Here is a 20,884-nt window from a genome sequence, read left to right as displayed (position 1 = left end):
GATGCAGAGGACATGAAAAAGAAACGGGCAAATGTTTACTGGTTGCTCAGGAAGGAAAGTGGAAGTCAGATCTGTGGAAGACATTTTACTTAGTTGTGGAAACTACTGGAGATCAAGAAAAAGGAGGGTATAGGAGCAAGCGTTGCGTGAGTATTATATGTGCCAAACAGGTGCTGTTATATTACAATTGGATTACTTTTTCTAACCATTTGGAACAGTGTAAAAACTGTGTAAACAAATAAATAAGTGTACCAGAGAGTCTGTTCTAACGAGAATAAAATAATATATAAAGCCTTTATTACAGCAGACTAAATAAGTTGCATGCATTTGTGAATTGCGGTTTATTTATTGTTTAGGGTAATTATACAAAGCTCCCTTTGTTATTTAATTTGAAAACTAAAATGCTTGATTGCATTTCAAAGCATGAATGTCTCGTATGCTGTGTGATGGCATGAACGAATGAATGATTGATTGATTGATTCAGTAGCCTATTTATTGAAATATAGGCCTATGTAAGTTACAACATTAAGACTAAACAGGACGTGCTCTTAGGCCTACAGTTCGATGGTGCATACGACATTACTTATTATTATAATGATGATCATAATAATAATTGTAATAATAACAATAAGAAGGAGATCTAGAAAAATGAGGGTATAGGAGCGAGAGCGGCGTGCATATTATGGGTGACAAACAGGTGCTGTTAGATTACAATATTGTTTTTCTGCCTGTTTGTAACAGTGTAAACAACACTAAATCAATTATAAGGAATATCAGTCTGTTGTAATGAAAAAAAATTGTAAAGCCTATATTACAGCATAGCAAAGATTAAAAACTGCAGAATCTGTGAAATTGCTTTATCCGACATTTTGTCGTTGCATGAGGCTTGGTGCTCACGGAATCAGTAGGCTATTAAACAAACACTCAAACAGGCAACAGAAGCAAGATCTGTCTTATTTCTGTATATATACAGTGAGGGAAAAAAGTATTTGATCCCCTGGTGATTTTGTACATTTGCTTAATTAAGACATGATCAGTCTATAATTTTAATGGTAGGTTTATTTGAACAGTGAGATACAGAATAACAACAAAAGAATCCAGAAAAACGCATGTCAAAAATGTTATAAATTGATTTGCAATTTAATGAGGGAAATAAGTATTTGACCCCTCTGCAAAACATGACTTAGTACTTGGTGGCAAAACCCTTGTTGGCAATCCTACAGAGGTCAGACGTTTCTTGTAGTTGGCCACCAGGTTTGCACACATCTCAGGAGGGATTTTGTCCCGCTCCTCTTTGCAGATCTTCTCCAAGTCATTAAGGTTTCAAGGCTGACGTTCGGCAACTCAAACTTTCAGCTCCCTCCACAGATTTTTCTATGGGATTAAGGTCTGGAGACTGGCTAGGCCACTCCAGGACCTTAATGTGCTTCTTCTTGAGCCACTCCTTTGTTGCCTTGGCCGTGTGTTTTGGGTCATTGTCATGCTGGAATACCCATCCACGACCCATTTTCAATGCCCTGGCTGAGGGAAGGAAGTTCTCACCCAAGATTTGATGGTACATGGCCCCGTCCATCGTCCTTTTGATGCGGTGAAGTTGTCCTGTCCCCTTAGCAGAAAAACACCCCTAAAGCATAATGTTTCCACCTCCATGTTTGATGGTGGAGATGGTGTTCTTGGGGTCATAGGCAGCATTCCTCCTCCTCCAAACACGGCGAGTTGAGTTGATGCCAAAGAGCTCGATTTTGGTTTCATTTGACCACAACACTTTCACCCAGTTCTCCTCTGAATCATTCAGATCTTCATTGGCAAACTTCAGACGGGCCTGTATATGTGGTTTCTTGAGCAGGGGGACCTTGCGGGCGCTGCAGGATTTCAGTCCTTCACGGCGTAGTGTGTTACCAATAGTTTTCTTGGTGACTATGGTCCTAGCTGCCTTGAGATCATTGACAAGATCCTCCCGTGTAGTTCTGGGCTGATTCCACACCGTTCTCATGATCATTGTAACTCCACGGGGTGAGATCTTGCATGGAGCCCCAAGCCGAGGGAGATTGACAGTTCTTTTCTGTTTCTTCCATTTGCAAATAATCGCACCAACTGTTGTCACCTTCTCACCAAGCTGCTTGGCAATGGTCTTGTAGCCAATTCCAGCCTTGTGTAGGTCTACAATCTTGTCCCTGACATCCTTGGAGAGCTCTTTGGTCTTGGCCATGGTGGAGAGTTTGGAATCTGATTGATTGATTGCTTCTGTGGACAGGTGTCTTTTATACAGGTAACAAGCTGAGATTAGGAGCACTCCCTTTAAGAGTGTGCTCCTAATCTCAGGTCGTTACCTGTATAAAAGACACCTGGGAGCCAGAAATCTTTCTGATTGAGAGGGGTCAAATACTTATTTCCCTCATTAAAATGCAAATCAATTTATAACATTTTTGACATGCGTTTTTCTGTAATTTGTTGTTGTTATTCTGTCTCTCACTGTTCAAATAAACCTACCATTAAAATTATAGACTGATCATTTCTTTGTCAGTGGGCAAACGTACAAAATCAGCAGGGGATCAAATACTTTTTTCCCTCACTGTATATATGGATGATTTATAAAGCCAGGCACATTTAACAGTTCGGCTATTGATTATAGACCTAATTAAATTGGGGTTTCATCTCTCCTCAATCTTCTTAGACAATTAGGCTAAAGCAAGGGCTGTTTCCTCATCTCTGCTGCTGCTGCCTCCGCCACATTGTTCTCAATCCCAATATGCTGGTTAACTTTGCTATTATACACATAGCAACATAGGGACTCCAATTCTATAGCGCACTGAAGATTATGTTTTAGAACTGCGGATAGCGACCATATTCAACGTGGGAGAAAACGCATTTGTTCATAAATAATATTTGATTTATTAGTGGTGCACCATTATTTTTACATAATATAAGGATACATAATTTCAGTATGACCTGTCTTAGAGAAATGGACTGTGCCATCCCCGTGGCCTCTGCAATGGATTAGTCCACTGAGACAAGCGTGAATCAAATCAAATCAAATTGTATTTGTCACATGCGCCGAATACAACAGGTGTAGACCTTCCAGTGAAATGCTTACTTACAAGCCCTTAACCAACAATGCAGTTTTAAGAAAAATAAGTGTTATGTAAAAAATCAATCAGTAAAAATATTAAAATATTACAAATAAATAACTAATAATTAAAGAGCAGCAGTAAAATAACAGTAGCGAGGCTACATACAGGATGTACCAATACAGAGTCAATGTGTGAGGGCCATTTGATTAGCTGTTCGGGGGTCTTATGGCTTGGGGGTAGAAGCTGTTAAGAAGCCTTCTGGACCTAGACTTGGCGCTCCGGTAACGCTTGCTGTGCGGTAGCAGAGAGAACAGTCTATGACTAGGGTGGCTGGAATCTTTGACAAGTTGTAGGGCCTTCCTCTGACACCGCCTGGTATAGAGGTCCTGGATGGCAGGAAGCTTGGCCCCAGTGATGTACTGGGCCGTACGCACCACCCTCTGTAGTGCCTTGCGGTCAGAGGCTGAGCAGTTGCCATACCAGGCAGTGATGCAACCAGTCAGGATGCTCTCGATGGTGCAGCTGTATAACTTTTTGAGGATCTGAGGACCCATGCCAAATTCCTGAGGGGGAATAGGCTTTGTCGTGCCCTCTTCACGACTGTCTTGGTGTGTAGACACCAAGGAACTTGAAGCTCTCAACCTGCTCTACTACAGCCCCGTCGATGAGAATGTGGGCGTGCTCGGTCCTCCTTTTCCTGTAGTCCACAATCATCTCCTTTGTCTTGATCTCATTGAGGGAGAGGTTGTTATCCTGGCACAACACGGCAGGTCTCTGACCTCCTCCCTATTGACTCTCTCATCGTTGTCGGTGATCAGGCCTACCACTGTTGTGTCGTCGGCAAACTTAAGGATGGTGTTGGAGTCGTGCCTGGCCATGCAGTCATGGGTGAACAGGGAGTACAGGAAGGGACTGAGCACGCCCCCGTGTTGAGGATCAGCGATGTGTTGTTACCTACCCTTACCACCTGGAGGCGGCCCATCAGGAAGTCCAGGATCCAGTTGCAGAGGGAGATGTTTAGTCCCAGGGTCCTTAGCTTAGTGATGAGCTTTGAGGGCACTTTGGTGTTGAATGCTGAGCTGTAGTCAATGAATAGCATTCTCACGTAGGTGTTCCTTTTGTCCAGGTGGGAAAGGGCAGTGTGGAGTGCAATAGAGATTGCATCATCTGTGGATCTGTTGGGGCGGTATGCAAATTGAAGTGGGCCTGGGATAATGGTGTTGATGTGAGCCATGACCAGCCTTTCAAAGCACTTCATGGCTACAGACATGAGTGCTACGGGTCTGTAGTCATTTAGGCAGGTTACCTTAGTGTTCTTGGGCACAGGGACTATGGTGGTCTGCTTGAAACATGTTGGTATTACAGACTCAGTCAGGGACAGGTTGAATCAGACGGGTGTCTTGTGCACTAACTTACTTATTGTGATCTTCATATTTCTTATTTCTCGTGTGTGTTTTTTTCTAGTATTACATTGTTATTGATTATTGCATTGTTGGGTTTTGAGTTTGCAAGGAAGGCATTTCACTGTGCTTGTGCATACAATGACATTATAGAAAACTTTGTGGCAACAGTTTGGGGAAGGCCCTTTCCTGTTTCAGCATGACAATGCCCCCGTACACAAAGTGAGGTCCATACAGAAATGGTTTGTCGAGATAGGTGTGGAAGAACTTGACTGGCCTGCAAAGAGCCCTGACCTCAACTCCATCAAACACCTTTGGGATTAATTGGAACGCCGACTGCGAACCAGGGCTAATGGCCCAACATCAGCGCCCGACCTCTCTAATGCTCTTGTGGCTGAATGGAAGCAAGTCCCCACAGCAATGTCCCAACATCTAGTGGAAGGCTATTATAGCAGCAAAGGGGGGACCAACTCCATATTAATGCCCATGATTTTGGAATGAGATGTTCGATGAGCAGGTGTCCACATATTTTTGGTCATGAGAGAGAGAGATATTTTTTTACGTATAACGAGTAGCCTATGCTTCTACTTCATTCACAAGAGCCTGATTAAACCATTCTTATTCACAAACCACCTCCACTCTCCACATGAACAGGGCTTCCATGGTGTAGCTACTAGCTAGCATCCCTGCATGACTGACAGCGTGCTTCGAAGCCCGCCCATCGACACTAAACCTTTTAACCTCTACGGGATCAGTGTTCCATATACGGGACGGTTGAGCTAACGTGCGCTAATGTGATTAGCATGACTGTTGTAAGTAACAGCAAACTTTCCAGGACATAGACATGGCTTATATGGGCAGAAAGCTTAAATTCTTGTTAATCTAACTGCACTGTCAAATTTACAGTAGCTATTACAGTGAAAGAATACCATGCTATTGTCTGAGGAGTGCACAACAACAAAAAACATCACGGCAACTGGTTTGATACATTCACCTCTGAAGGTAAATAATGTACTTACATTCAGTAATCTTGCTATGATTTGTCATCCTAAGGGTCCCAGAGATAAAATTGTATATAGTTTTGTTTGATAAAATCAATTTGTATATTCAAATGTAGGAACTGGGTTCTACAGTTTGAACCCCTGCTGTCTCTGGCTCCACACCCACCCCGGCAAGCCATCTAGATGTGTGAAAGTTAGTATATAAGCTAATGATCCATTATGTATGAAATTCCCGGGAGTGTGTACATTTACATTTTAGTCATTTAGCAGACGCTCTTATCCAGAGCGACTTACAGTTAGTGAGTGCATACATTTTTCATTCTGGCCCCCTGTGGGAATCGAACCCACAACCCTGGCGTTGCAAGCACCATGCTCTACCAACTGAGCTACACAGGTGTAAACTTACATTTTGTATTACCATATCAATTTTGTATGTTCTCTATAGTTGTGTACTTGAAAATGTATCAATTGACCAATTCGGCATATTTGGGCAGACTTGATACAAAATAGTCCAGTATTGCAAAGCTTCACTGGATCAATCTGAAACTCTGCACACACTGATGCTTTCTAGTGGCCAAAATCTAAATTGCGCCTAAACTGCAATATTATATTGTGGCATTTCTCTTGCATTTCAAAGATTAAAAAAATAAAAGATTAAAAAAAAACTTCCTTTTTTTATTCTTTATTATCTTTTACCAAATCTAATGTGTTATATTCTCCTACATTAATTTCACATTTCCACAAACTTCAAAGTGTTTCCTTTCAAATGGTATCAAGAATATGCATATCCTTGCTTCAGGTCCTGAGCTACAGGCAGTTAGATTTGGGTATGTCATTTTAGGCGAAAATTTTAAAAAAAGGGTCCGATCCTTAAGATGTTAATGAATGCCTGTGATGTTGCGGTTAAGGGCCATGGTCTAAATGGGTACATGCTACTTCAAAGCTGGGTAAATCCTGTTCCCTACACACCTCGGGGTCTGCCAATGTCACCAACCATCTGTTTGCACCTAGGCTTCATCTAAAGCTAGTCATTCTGACTAAATGTCTAAGGGGACTAGCCGAGATCTAGTTAATAGTCCTTTGAATGATAATTGTTGAGAGATTTCATGTCTCTCAAGCACTTTTCTCCTTTCTTTCTCTCTTCCTTTCTTCCCCCTCTCTTTGTCAATCTGTGCACAATAGTCAGTCATTTGGGCAATTGTTGTCTCGAACCAGTAGGGAGTTCCTTGTGGAGCCTAAATTGTATCTCTATTTTACCTGTGCAGTGGTGTGTATTCATAGATGCCATGAGAAGCCAGGCTTCCCCGAATAATTTACGAATAATCTCTGTTTCATACATTTCCTTCAATTCGCAAGAGGCGGAATGTATCTCACCGGAGAAATCATCCAAGTGAACGAAACCGCGTCCCTCTGTCTCAGTATGTTTAGCCCATCTACCTGATGCTGTTTGGTCAAAAAGAGTATGACATTGTTGCCGTTCATAGCTTTGAATGCAAATGAAGCCAGCGAGCATTTGGCCTAAAAAGCAAGCTAAACTGAGTGAGCTCAGCTTTGAATGGTCCTGGCGCACCAAAAAAAGTGTCAGTTGGGATTTTGCTTCACACCAATCACATCACATCAGAAGCTAAATGTAATTGACAGAAAACACTTGCATCTTGAATCTCGTTGTGTCGTAGTCCTCCGGTGGCTAGCTAGCTAGCTAAAATCGGCCCTTTCCTAAATTGACCATGGATTGAGATAAGGATTTGGACTTGTGGTTTCACTTAATTCTCCATACTGGCCAATGATTATAACGGCCTGAGAGGTTGGAAGTTCAACATGTAGCTAGATGTAGTAGGCTAATGTTAACTAGCTGACCTAGCGCATCACTGCCCATGAAAGGACGTTAGGCTTACCGAGCAAGCAAACAAAAACTAAAAGCATGTACTGTATGACAGAGTCATAGACCATTTAGGCAACATGAAAGAGAAGAGGATGGCATTGGCATTTCTCTACAAGTAGGGTGAGTCAACATGTTTTTTCTGCTTGCACGCACGCACGGACACACAAACACACAGAAATCAGTACCATGGACAACCACATCATATTTAGCTTACGTTGATTGGACTAAATCATTTTTGGTATATTTTAGTTGTCACTGAAATGTTGAAGTTTAAATGGGGCTGCAATAGTGTTTTCTTTGCAACTTGCGTTAACTCTCCTTGGTTCTAAATCAAATTGTTGTTTAGTACTCCGAAAATGTCGGAAACATGAACTTGCTTGACCATCCTGTAGGTCATGTAACTGTTTGTTACATGCAATGTGTTTTGTGGACTTCACTGGACAGATGTTGCTCTCCAGTTTTGTGATGAAACAAAGGTGTGGTTGAATTTATTCTGCCACTGTCTTCTTATTGTCTCGGCCTTAGGCCTATATATCACGGTGTCACGGCATATGAACTAACAGGTTTTAGAGCAAACAATGCAATTATCACAGCACATAGGTTGTAATATGTTTTTTTTTCCTGGCTTGGCTTCCACAGTGATTTTACCCACGCACCGCTATTGTACCTGTGATACTTTATCATGCCATGCAGAAGTAACCATAGAGGACACCCATATGAATGTGTGTGTGTGTGTATGCCTGTGTGCATGGTTGTCCTTTAGTCGCAGTCAATTTAGCCTGACTGCGACTAAAGGAGTTAAATGTCTTCCAGGGGAGCATTGTCTCTTTATAATCCTGCAGTGGATGAGAGAGAGATAGAGGGGGAGAAAGGATCTCCGCTTCTAAGCACCCAAAATAACCAAGACTGCTTACTTACGATAAGGTGAGGATTTCACCATAGACCATTTGTTTACATAAGGTTTGTCAGGAAACATTTAAATCAAGTGTGACGCCAGATGTATGATGTTTTGATCAGCTTAGGATAAGAGTTCAAAGGGTCTAAGGGCCAACTGAAGGTTTATACGGGCATTTGCTCAGTAGAGAAGGTTATCATGGGAAGATCTCAATTGCATACTCCTCGCGTCCTCTCTCTTCTCTCCTCGTCTCCTTCTCAAAACCCATTGTACGAGAAAGCCAAAGGTCCCTCCCCTCTGACCTTCTCCTCCAATGGGTTTTGAGAAGGAGATGAGGAGAGAGGACGTGAGGAGTATGCAATTGAGATCTTCCCTATATTATTATGGAAACATGTATTAATCTGTGTTTCAATAAGAAGAGGTGTTATCCAGACAGTATACAGTAGATGGTATTTTAGATGCAACAAATACTAGGGATACTGTATATTAGACCTGGGTTCAAATAGTATACATTTTCTATAAAACATAATTGAGCTGTGCTTGAATTTACATTTTACATTTTTAGTCATTTAGCAGACGCTCTTATCCAGAGCGACTTACAGGAGCAATTAGGGTTAAGTGCCTTGCTCAAGGGCACGTCGACAGATTTTTCACCTAGTCGGCTCAGGGATTAGAACCAGCGACCTTTCAGTTACTGGCACAACGCTCTTAACCACTAAGCTACCTGCCGCCCAATGGAATAAGTCCTAAAAGTGCAAACCCGCCCAACTGGCACTCCAGACCATCAAACACTCAGCATTTGAATTTGGAAGAAAACAAATGCTATTTGAACCCAGATTTTCCTGAACATATCACACATGCTGTAAAATACCATCGAAAATACATAACATGCTCATTCCTGGTCAGACACTTTACACCCCTCCATTATGTTGACCCCGAAAGCCCCTTGATGACCAGACAGATGCACTGTGTCAGTGTATGACTGTAACCTGCACCATCATAAGTAGACCATATCCTTTATTGGTTTTTGGACTTAATTGCCTCCTCCATCTCCTCTCCTTTCAGTGAGCATTGCTCGCAAGAGATGTCCAGCAGATGACACACTCTGAAAAAGGGACTCGAAGTGGGAATATCAGTCCAGTTGTTGGTTACAAATTCCAAAAGACCAATACAATTAAATAATTGATATGTGAAAAACCCCAATGTAATGAACTCTCAATGTCACATAACGACTACCCACACCAGAAAACTATGCCTTTAATGTGTTATTATTTTAAGGTTGTTGTTATCAAAACTGAAGGTATGTAAACATAAGCCATAATGTATTGGCAGACTACAGTACAAGTGTGATGGTGTCTAAACTATTCAATGGAGGTCTTCATAAATAATGGGAGACAGCTAGCTATCTGCAAGGGGGACATCTGCTGAAGCCTACATCTACAGTTGAAGTCGGAAATTTAAATACACCTTAGCCAAATACATTTAAACTCAGTTTTTCACAATTCCTGACATTTCATCCTAGTAAAAATTCACTGTCTTAGGTCAGTTAGGATCACCACTTTATTTTAAGAATGTGAAATGTCAGAATAATAGTAGAGAGAATGATTTATTTCAGCTTGTATTTATTTCATCACATTCCCAGTGGGTCATAAGTTTACATACACTCAATTAGTATTTGGTAGCATTGCCTTTAAATTGTTTAACTTGGGTGAAACGTTTTGGGTGGCCTTCCACAAGCTTCCCACAATTAGTTGGGTGAATTTTGGCCCATTCCTCCTGACAGAGCTGGTGTAACTGAATCAGGTTTGTAGGCCTCCTTGCTCGCACACGCTTTTTCAGTTCTGCCCACAAATGTTCTATAGGATTGAGGTCAGGGCATTGTGATGGCCACTCCAATACCTTGACTTTGTTGTCCTTATGCCATTTTGCCACAACTTTGGATGTATGCTTGGGATCATTGTCCATTTGTAAGACCCATTTGCGACCAAGCTTTAACTTCCTGACTGATGTCTTGAGATGTTGCTTCAATATATCCACATAATTTTCCTTCCTCATGATGCCATATATTTTGTGAAATGCACCAGTCTCTCCTGCAGCAAAGCACCCCTACAGCATGATGCTGCCACCCCCGTGCTTCACAGTTGGGATGGTGTTCTTCGGCTTGCAAGTATTCCCCTTTTTCCTCCAAACATAACGATGGTCATTATGGCCAAACAGTTCTATTTTTGTTTCATCAGACCAGAGGACATTTCTCCAAAAAGTACGATCTTTGTCCCCATGTGCAGTTGCAAACCGTAGGCTGGCTTTTTTATGGCGGTTTGGAGCAATGGCTTCTCCTTGCTGAGCGGACTTTCAGGTTATGTCGATATAGGACTCGTTTTACTGTGGATATAGATACTTTTGTACCTGTTTCCTCCAGCATCTTCACAAGGTCCTTTGCTGTTGTTCTGGGACTGATTTGCACTTTTCGCACCAAAGTACATTCATCTCTAGGAGACAGAATGCGTCTCCTTCCTGAGTGGTATGACGGCTGCGTGGTCCCATGGTGTTTATACTTGCATACTATTGTTTGTACAGATGAATGTGGTACCTTCATGCATTTGGAAATTGCTCCCAAGGATGAACCAGACTTGTGGAGGTCTACCAAGTTTTGGAAACCCTGATCTATAGGGTAATTCCAGCAGCTTGGATTGCCATCAGCAGCACAAGACTGAGATACAGTACAGAGTAACCAGAGAGCTGAGAGGATCGTATTGAGATGGTATGGGGCTATAGGCTCCCGACCTGCCAGTAAGCAAGGCAATGGACAGCACAAACAGAAATAATCGTAAAAGTAGCATAACATAGCTTGATCAGACCACAAATCACTGCAATTCAGTTGCAATAACAGTTGTTATTTTCTGTGGCTTAAATAATTATAGCACACAGTGTGGCCTATTTGTACATTTATTCCCCCTCTCTCTCCGCAGTTTGCATTTAAGTTTGTTTCTCTGCAGTTGGAGAGTATTGAGTCATTTAAAGTTTTGTCACCATTCAGGCTAATTGGTATTTCTCAGTAATTGTGTAATTGTTTTAAATATGTACCAAAAGCCTGCTGGCATTTTTTGCTAAAACAGTGTTTGGTCCCTCACAAGTAAATTATTATATGAGCAATGATGATAATTACAATTATTATCATCATTATCATTATCATTATCATCATCTTTGGTCATGAGTACGACTGCCGGCTGTGGATCCCACCTTGTTATTTTCATCATTGCTCATATATTAATTTACTTGTGAGGGAACAAACACTGTTTTAGCACTGTTTTAGCTTAAAAAAAAAACAGTTAAAATACACCTTATGGAACAGCGGGGACTGTGAAGAGACACACACAGGCACAGACACACACAGACACGATAACACACGCACTATACACACATACACATGGATTTTGTGTTGTAGATATGTGGTAGTAGAGTAGTGGCCTGAGGGCACACACTTAATGGTTTGTGATATCTGTTGTGAAATGTATGTTGTAATTTATATTGTATTTTTCTATTTATTATTGTATAATTGCCTTAATTTTGCTGGACCCCAGAAAGAGTATCTGCTAATGGGGATCCATAATAAATACAAATACAAATACAAAAATAAAACGGATATGTATAACCCTCATTGATTTGGGTATAGCCTACTGTATAATGTATGTACTAGTAGTTTATATGCTAAGGCAACACATTTAAGACATATTAAAGATGGTGCTGCTATTCTCGGAGGCTGTTGATAGGAACAAGAAGCTGCATGAGAAGAACAGGCAATTCCCTCATAGGATCACAAACACACATACACCATCACATACAGCATCACTGGAGCAGAGCAGACCATAAACATTCAATAAGTCTTTACTTACTAGTGGTGAGTGTTTGTACATAATCATCTGTTTGCTTTGCCCTATCATCAAGGCCTTTGAAGAAGACCAATATGCAACCTTTTCATGTTGTATCACTGTGACATATTACACAGAAATTATCTCTAAATCCACAAAAATCCACGTTGATGCTGAGAGCATGGATGCAAACAAGCGCGCGCAGGCACGCAAACACACACAAGTGAAATGTCATAGCCTAGAGCACATAATTTAGTTTATCATGAAATCATCACTGCCCTACAGCACATGCTCTAATTTAATTAATGACTCAATAACTCATCAATTTATCAAATTCAGGCGTGCGCAAATTGTTACCAATTGAAAGCTAAAATGGGAGAATCATTAATTACATGAAAAAAAAACGAATAACTATATTATGATCTTGAAATATCACTTTAAGCAACTGGACCTACACTTTCCTTCATAGTGCAGTTATCGGGTAGTCTACTCTTCAATGTGGACACAGAGTCAATTTCACCTCTAGACCATTAGACCTGTGTTTAGATGTCAGAGCAAGATATGCTCTTACCTTCACGCCATAAGTTTGATTGAATCACTGCTCTTGCAGGGTTCCGTCTTTTAAATCCAAAGATATCCCAATTCACCGCTTTTGATGTCCTCTGTTTGACTTGAACATTTTGCTCACAGTTCTCAAATTGTTCATCGAGTCTGTTTGTTCAGAAGCAAAGGATAAGTTGCTCCACCAAAGGCACTGCCATATGGTCTTATGAACGCTCTTCACAAAAACATTGTTTTACAATGTCCTACTCATGTTCATTTATTTATTTATATTTTTTAGACCTTAGGTAAGATTCAGGCTATCTTCATTCAGCGCCGTTGATGGAGTGTAGCATATATGTGAGAGCAGCGGAATATCGGTCTCCTCCCCGCACAGTTTACGCACTACGCCCGAGGTAACCTTCAACACTGACCGTGGAACTGTCGCTCCAACTATAAGGAGCAGAAATACAGACTGGGGAAATTAAGGCGGGGCTAGTTCTTAAACCTTTGAAAAAAAGCATAACTGCATTTATGTCCTAAAATGACACAGTTATCTTGAGTTTATATATTCTGGCAGACATATCTGACTTATTTAAATCTGAATGACAGTGGAATTGTCGCCCGACTATTGGTGGGGAAAATTCGATATAAAATATTTTAAGGAGATGTATAGGCTATCCAAAACTTGGCAAAAATATCATTACCTTTAATTGATCAAACTATGGATATCACACACATTTTGTGTAAATATTTTGAAGACACTGACTTATTGCATCTTTAAATATATGTTAAGGAGTCCCAAATAGCATTATGTTAGACAATGATAGAGATGCCTGCAAGTTGTTTATCTTTATTCATAAGTTCAGCAATTTAAGTTGTTCAAGTAAAGGTTGTGAAACAAGTTTAACATGACCAATGATCTGTTCACACCTGAATTGAGAGACAATGCCAACATTTACAGGTAGTGGGTGTCTTGGATCACAAGGTCAGCATTCATATTTCATGTGAAAATAAAAGTGCCCTATTTACCAAACTATGCCAGGAATTAACACATTACATTCAAAAAAGGGTACAGGTGAGTGTTTCCACAAAGTTGAAAAGTTCAGTGCGTGCCTAAAACCTCTTGAGAGAACCTTGCTCCAGTCAGCTGTACTTTTCCCACACATCTAAAACGAAAAACACACACACATACTTAAGCATGCTAACAAACACATGTACTTACGCGCGCACACACACACACACACACACACACACACACACACACACACACACACACACACACACACACACACACACACACACACACTAGTAAGGCAACTGGAAGTATTCTCTAGAGAATAGAATAAAGCGTTTTTCTAAAGATTTCAATTGCTTTCTACCATGTCACTCTTACTGTAAAAGGCCTTTTACCATCCCATAGGATTACAGAGATGTCTACATGTAGATTATATGGATGCTCTGTATTTTGAATGCTTATGTATATGTATATTTTCATGCATTCAATTACAATCTTTCTATCCAGATGTCTTTTTTATACCCCCAAGCATCTATTTTTGTAGGCTTACTGTGCAATAGGAAGTAACTAAATGCACCAAAAATGTCTCAAATTTCCTACACTTCATCATGATACCTAAATGCTATTTATCAAGTTTATTCTGCTGATCTGTGTATTTGTATGTGTATCTGTATGTAAATTGTTATAATTGTTGGTTCACTAATGTTTTTATTACCACTATGTACCGCCCTCCCACAGGTGTGGGCAATTGTAATTATCACCAATGCACCTGCATATAAAAAAACAATGGCTTTTTCACATCTTGATGCTCTGATGAAGGCATAGCTGCCGAAACGCGTTAGGCTGTCCTGACAAAAATAAAACGGCGAAATGAAGTGAAGTCTTTTTGTCCTTTTTTTAAGAAACGTTTTGTAGTTTCCTAATGTTTCTTGAACTTGGGATTTCATTTGAAGTTAACACCTACATGTAGCCTTTGCCTACAAATACAATGACTGGCATATAATATTAGAAAACATACAGTAGAATACATTTTGGTGTGAGTCTTCACTTCATTAAACAGTATTTTTTTTAAACTAGGCAAGTCAGTTAAGAACAAATTCTTATTTACAATGACGGCCTACACCGGCCAAACCCGGACGACGCTGGGCCAATTGTGCGCCACCCTATGGGACTCCCAATCACGGCCGGTTGTGATACAGCCTGGAATCGAACCAGGGTGTCTGTAGTAACACCTCAAGCACTGAGATGCAGTGCCTTAGACCACTGCGCCACTCGGGAGTGCGAGAAATGTGCTCCTCCACTGTTGCAGTAACTGTGCTTTGCAGACATCACATCAGATACTATACTGATGACAGTACATCAAGCAGCCCAAATACTTGCAAACACTGAACTGAAATCAAATAGGCAAACATATTACCAAGGAGGTAGTTGAGCTAATATGTGCCATTTTTTATATAGATGACATAATGCCGTCAGGACCGTTATGTATGCAGCACTGCAAACCCACTATAGAACAATCACATATTAAACGTTCATGACAGAACAAGCATATGATCCTACAGATTGTGTCAAATCAATCACAATCAGCCAATAGAATATAAAGAAAAAAAGAGAGAAAGAAACCATTGCCTATATATGACATCCATCCATCTCCCAGGGGGTGTAAAGGACAGAGAGGACAAAGATGGGCTGCACCCCTAATAGCACCCTGTTCCTTATGTAATGCACTACTTTTGACCAGGTCCCATAGGACTCTTGTCAGAACTTAAGTAGTGTACTATATAGAGAATGCACCCATGATCAGAAACACCTCATGGGTTTTAATGTCCTTGTCATGAGAAGAACAGTGTTCCTATCAATCTGCCTGTCTTCTCCAGTTACATCCCTGGCCATGGGCACTAACAGCTCACACCCGGCCACAGCGCCACCGGGCTGCCATTAAAGCTAGGTACTGCCACCAACAACCTCTATTAACTTGGGCTGATGAGATGACAACTGTAGAATGCAAAACAATTATCAAGGCAACTTCTAATTTCAAGCATCAGCTCCTTATGTATTTATATATTTTTTTAATTGTATTTGTTTATATACAGTACCAGTCAAAAGTTTGGACACATCTACTCATTCCAGGGTTTTTCTTTATTTTTACTATTTTCTACTTTGTACAATAATAGTGAAGACATCAAAACTATGAAATAACACATATGGAATAATGTAGTAACCAATAAAGTGTTAAACAAATCAAAATACATTTTATATTCTTCAAAGTAGCCACCCTTTGCCTTGATGACAGCTTTGCAAACACTTGGCATTCTCTCAACCAGCTTCATGAGGTAGTCAACTGGAATGCATTTCAGTTAGCAGGTGTGTCTTGTTAAAAGTACATTTGTGTGTTTGAGCCAATCAGTTGTGTTGTGACAAGGTAGGGGTGGTATACAGAAGATAGCCCTATTTGGTAAAAAAACAAGTCCATATTATGGCAAGAACTGCTCAAATAAGCAAAGAAAAATGACAGTCCATCATTACTTTAAGTTTCTTCAAGTGCAGTAGCAAAAACAATTTAGCACTATGATGAAACTGGTTCTGATGAGGACCGCCACACAAAAGGAAGACCCAAAGTTACCTCTGCTGCTGCAGAGGATAAGTTCATTAGAGTTACCAGCCTCAGAAATTCCAGCCCAAATAAATGCTTCACAGAGTTCAAGTAACAGACACATCTCAACATCAACTGTTCAGAGGAGACTGCGTAAATCAGGCCTTCATGGTCAAATTGCTGCAAAGAAACCACTGCTAAAGGACACCAATAAGAAGAAGAGACTTGCTTGGGCCAAGAAACACGAGCAATGGACATTAGCCCGGTGGAAATCTGTCCTTTGGCCTGATGAGTCCAAATGTGAGATTTCTGGAATATAATGTAAAGATCTTCATTATTTCTCACTCTATTTTTCTATTGAACAGTTCAATCTGCCAGCCTGACTGACATTCATTACATTTACGTCATTTAGCAGACGCTCTTATCCAGAGCGACTTACAGTTAGTGAATACATATTTTATTATACTGGCCCCCCGTGGGAAACGAACCCACAAACCTGGCGTTGCAAACGCCATGCTCTATCAACTGAGCTACAACCCTGCCGGCCATTCCCTCCCCTACCCTGGGCCAATTGTGCGCCGCCCATGAGTCTCCCGGTCGCGGCCGGCTGCGACAGAGCCTGGATTCGAACCAGGATCTCTAGTGGCACAGTTAGCACTGCCATGCCTTAGACCACTGCGCCACTCATTCATCTCCTTATTTAATAACGGACACAGCTACAAAGTCTAACTCCAGGCAATTCTGATGCACTGATACTCACTATGTATTTTGGCTCAAAGCCTGCCTGTCTAGTCACAAGGGACTGTAGGGACTCTAGTGTGTCTTATATAGGCAGTTGCTACGATGTGACATAAAATAATGCAGTCCTCTGAAAGGACTCGTCTCTACATCTTCAGTCCAGCACTCCGTCTGTCTATCTGCTGCAAATAGCTACACTGTCAGGAAATGTTATTGGCCTGCCCATATGTCATGGACGTACACTTTGCATGAACTCTCTCATAAAGCATTTACAATACATTCATCAGCGCTAAATAAGTGTGTCACAACTGGTAGATACCACAATATTTAAGCTTTATGTATTGTTATGTTTTTTGCAAACAGCCATGTGTTGTGCTACACATAGGTAGAGAAAAAGAGAGACAGTGAGAGAGATACAGAAAGACACAGAGAGATACAGAGAGAGAGAGAAAGAGAGAGGGTGAGAAACAGACTACAGAGAAAGAGAGAGAGCAAGAGAGAGAGAGAGAGAGAGAGAGAGAGAGAGAAGTGGGCCCCGAAGACAACAAGGGAAATATTTGCGTGGCTGCTTCCTCTTGGGACTAGAACATGCTCAATAATAACACGAGCTGCTATGTACAGTAAGTGTGGTGCAACCAACCACTGGGGATTACAGCCATATGAAGTCACCTTCTGCATAGTCATTAGATGCGTCGTCGTAGGCTGATACACTGCCTCTATCTGTCTTCATATAGAGAAGTTTAGCACACATTAATAAATAGGCAGAGATAAGGACTGTCTTCATAAGGCAGAGAAAGGCATTAAAACTGATGCTGGCTAAGAGAATTCAGATTAGAAAATACTCCAATTAGTTAGAGGGGAAATGAACCACGTGAAGGACAGAGACATACTACAAATATGTTAGCCTTTGAGCCCTTTGCAATTTCAAAGTACTTGCTCACTCAGACAAAACAAAACAATTAATTGTCTGCCATATATCAAAAGAGAAACAAGTAGCAGGTGAAAGCAAATGCCAAACGTCGTAATTTATTTTTGACCTCGTTTGTCAAAGTCAGAGTTGAATACCAGCATACAGACACGTTTCTCATTTTTTGGGGACGTTTTAAGTAATGATGGTTGTTCTATTTAGTCCGTCTGTCACCTCTTGTCACGACTTCCTCCGAAGCTGCCACCTCTCCTTGTTCGTGCAGGCTTCGGCGTTCGTCATCACCAGCCTTCTAGCCACTGCCGCTCCTCATCTCATCATTCCATTTGTTTTGTCTTGTTTATTACACACACCTGGTTTATATCCCCTCATCAGTACCTGTATAAGTGTTCCCTCTGCCCCCTTGTCTTTGTGTGTGATTGTTTATTGTGGAGGTTAGTAAAGCTCAGTGGAGCTCCGTATTTTGTATCGCCGGGATATTTCCCTTTGTGCCTTGTATTTTCCAGTGCGCCTGTTTTGCGCACTAGAGTGTTTTGCCGCATTTCTGCGTAACTCTGTATTTGTGGAATAAAGCCTGTTATTCTGTGATTTACCCTCCTGCGCCTGACTCCTTCGACATCACCTCATCACAGAATCACACACCCACCATTGAGTCAGCAGGAGAGGAGCACATGCCTGGAGTCATGGCACGCGTCCGGGAGAATTCGACGATGCTAGCCAGCTTGGGAGAAGCGATGGATCCAATGCCTGGAGAGGAAAGGACCCCGATCTTTCGGGACCAGCTGAGCGACCGGATTCAGCCACCCACACCCCAGCACCCAGAGGGATCCATACTGTATATCCCGACCACAGGATTTCGACGGGACAGCTGCTCTCTGCCAGGGATTCCTCCTAACACTGGAGTTATACTATTCGAACATCAGCCCAGCTCCATCGGAGTGGGAGAAGGTGTCCACCCTCGTCTGCTGCCTCATGGGGAAAGCCCTGGAGTGGGCCAACGTGGTCTGGAGTGAAGGATTAGCCGCGTTGGATAACTACGGGGAGTTTGCTCGCCTCTTTTGGGCCGTCTTCGATCACCCGCCCGACGGTAGAGAGGTGGGCGAGCGGCTGGTCCACCTGAGGCAGGGGACGAGGACCGCTTAGGACTTCGCCCTGGAGTTTCGGACTCTAGCGGCTGGGTCCGGGTAAAACGAGCGGGCCCTCATCGACCACTTCCGGTGCCATCTACGAGAGGACATCTGAAGGGAGCTAGCCTGCCGGGACACCATGTTGTCCTTCAATCTACTGGTGGACATGGCCATCCGGTTGGACAACCTGCTGGCCCCCAACCTGGATCACGAGCTGATGGAGCTGGGTGGAGCGGCGATCCGGGAGAGCGGAGGACGACAGCGCCAGTGGCACTCTAGTGGCACGAGAGGACATTCTCCTGCACGCTGTTGTCGGCATTCTTTTGGGTCTGGAGGCGGCAGGCAGGTCATTCTCGCGTCACCTCAGGTATCGAACACCCACACTCGTTCAGAGCCCTCTGCTGCGCACTATACCCTACACATCCACTTTCCCGATAACACAGTAGTTTCCCAGTGTAAGGCGCTGGTTGATTCAGGCGCAGCTGGGAACTTTATGGACAGGTCATTTGCACATAGTCTAGGCATTACATTGGTTCCCCTATCCATTCCACTCCCCATCAGAGCACTTGACAGTCGACCACTAGGGTCCGGGTTCGTTAGGGAAGTTACAGCACCAGTCACTGTGGTTACACACGAGAACCATAGAGTGCAAGTCACCTTTTTTATTATTGAGTATCCTGATTTCCCTGTTGAGTTAGGTCTTCCCTGGTTAGCACTAAACAACCCCACTTTCTCATGGCCGCAGAGGGTTCTCACGGGGTGGTCGCGAGAGTGTCAGGGTAGGTGTCTAGGTGTTTCCGTTGGTGCAACCACAGTGGAAAGGCCAGACACTACCTCCACCATGCACATTCCCCAGGAATACCTCGATTTGGCGACACGCGTTTTCCAAAACTCAGGCTACCAAATTACCACTTCATCGGGCGGGGGATTGCGCGATAAACCTCCGGGTAGATGCTGTGCCTCCCAGGAGTCACGTGTATCCCCTGTCGCAGGCTGAAACGGAGGCGATGGAGACATACGGCTCCGAGTCCCTGCGTCAGGGGTTCATACGTCCCTCCACTTCGCTCTCCTCCTCTAGTTAATTTTTTGTGAAGAAGATGGAGGTCTGCGCCCTTGCATTGATTACCGAGCACTGAACAAGGGAACAATACGTTATAGTTATCCTCTACCCCTCATTCCATCTGTGATCGAGTAAATGCATGGGGCGCGCTTCTTCACAACATTTGATCTCCGTAGTGCATACAACCTGGTGCGTGTCCGAGAGGGAGACGAGTGGAAGATAGCATTTAGCACAACCACGGGGCATTACGAATACCTGGTGATGCCGTACGGTTTGATGAATGCTCCATCAGTCTTCCAGTTCTTTGTGAACGAGGTGTTTCGGGACATGCTTGGTCGTGGTGTAGTGGTTTACATCGATGACATTCTGGTGTACTCCGCTACGTACGCCGAGCATGTGTCCCTGGTTCGCAAAGTGCTGGCCCGACTGTTGGAACTTGACCTTTATGCCAAGGCAGAAAAGTGTCTGTTTTTCCAACAGTCCGTCTCCTTTCTTGGATACCGCATTACCCCCTCAGGTGTGGAGATGGAGGGAGATCGCATTTCAGCCGTGCGTAATTGGCCGACTCCAACCACGGTTAAGGAGGTGCAGCGCTTTATTGGCTTTGCCAACTACTTTCTGAGGTTTATCCAGGGCTTCAGCAAGGTCGCAGCTCCCATCACATCTCTGTTGAAGGGTGGGCCGTCCCAGCTCCGCTGGTCTGCTGAGGCTGACCGGGCCTTCAGTAACCTGAGGGTTCTGTTCACCTCAGCCCTGGTACTGGCC

At 42.6% G+C, this 20,884-nt stretch overlaps 1 protein-coding gene across 2 annotated transcripts in view; it reads right to left on the bottom strand.

Annotated features, from left to right (window-relative positions):
• Positions 1 to 13,068, bottom strand: part of LOC121568229 (D(2)-like dopamine receptor) — a 41,893-nt gene extending 28,825 nt beyond the window's left edge. For both annotated transcript variants that reach the window (XM_041878783.1, XM_041878784.1), the window contains exon 1: positions 12,690 to 13,068. The gene's annotated coding sequence lies outside the window, so the exon portion shown is untranslated. The remainder of the gene's footprint in view (positions 1 to 12,689) is intronic.
• Positions 13,069 to 20,884: the final 7,816 nt, after the last annotated feature.

The sequence above is a fragment of the Coregonus clupeaformis genome, chromosome 6, assembly GCF_020615455.1.
Source record: "Coregonus clupeaformis isolate EN_2021a chromosome 6, ASM2061545v1, whole genome shotgun sequence".
In the NCBI taxonomy this organism is placed as follows: Eukaryota; Metazoa; Chordata; class Actinopteri; order Salmoniformes; family Salmonidae; genus Coregonus; species Coregonus clupeaformis.
Note: the sequence above shows the minus strand (reverse complement) of the source record. Positions and strands in the feature narration are given on the sequence as shown.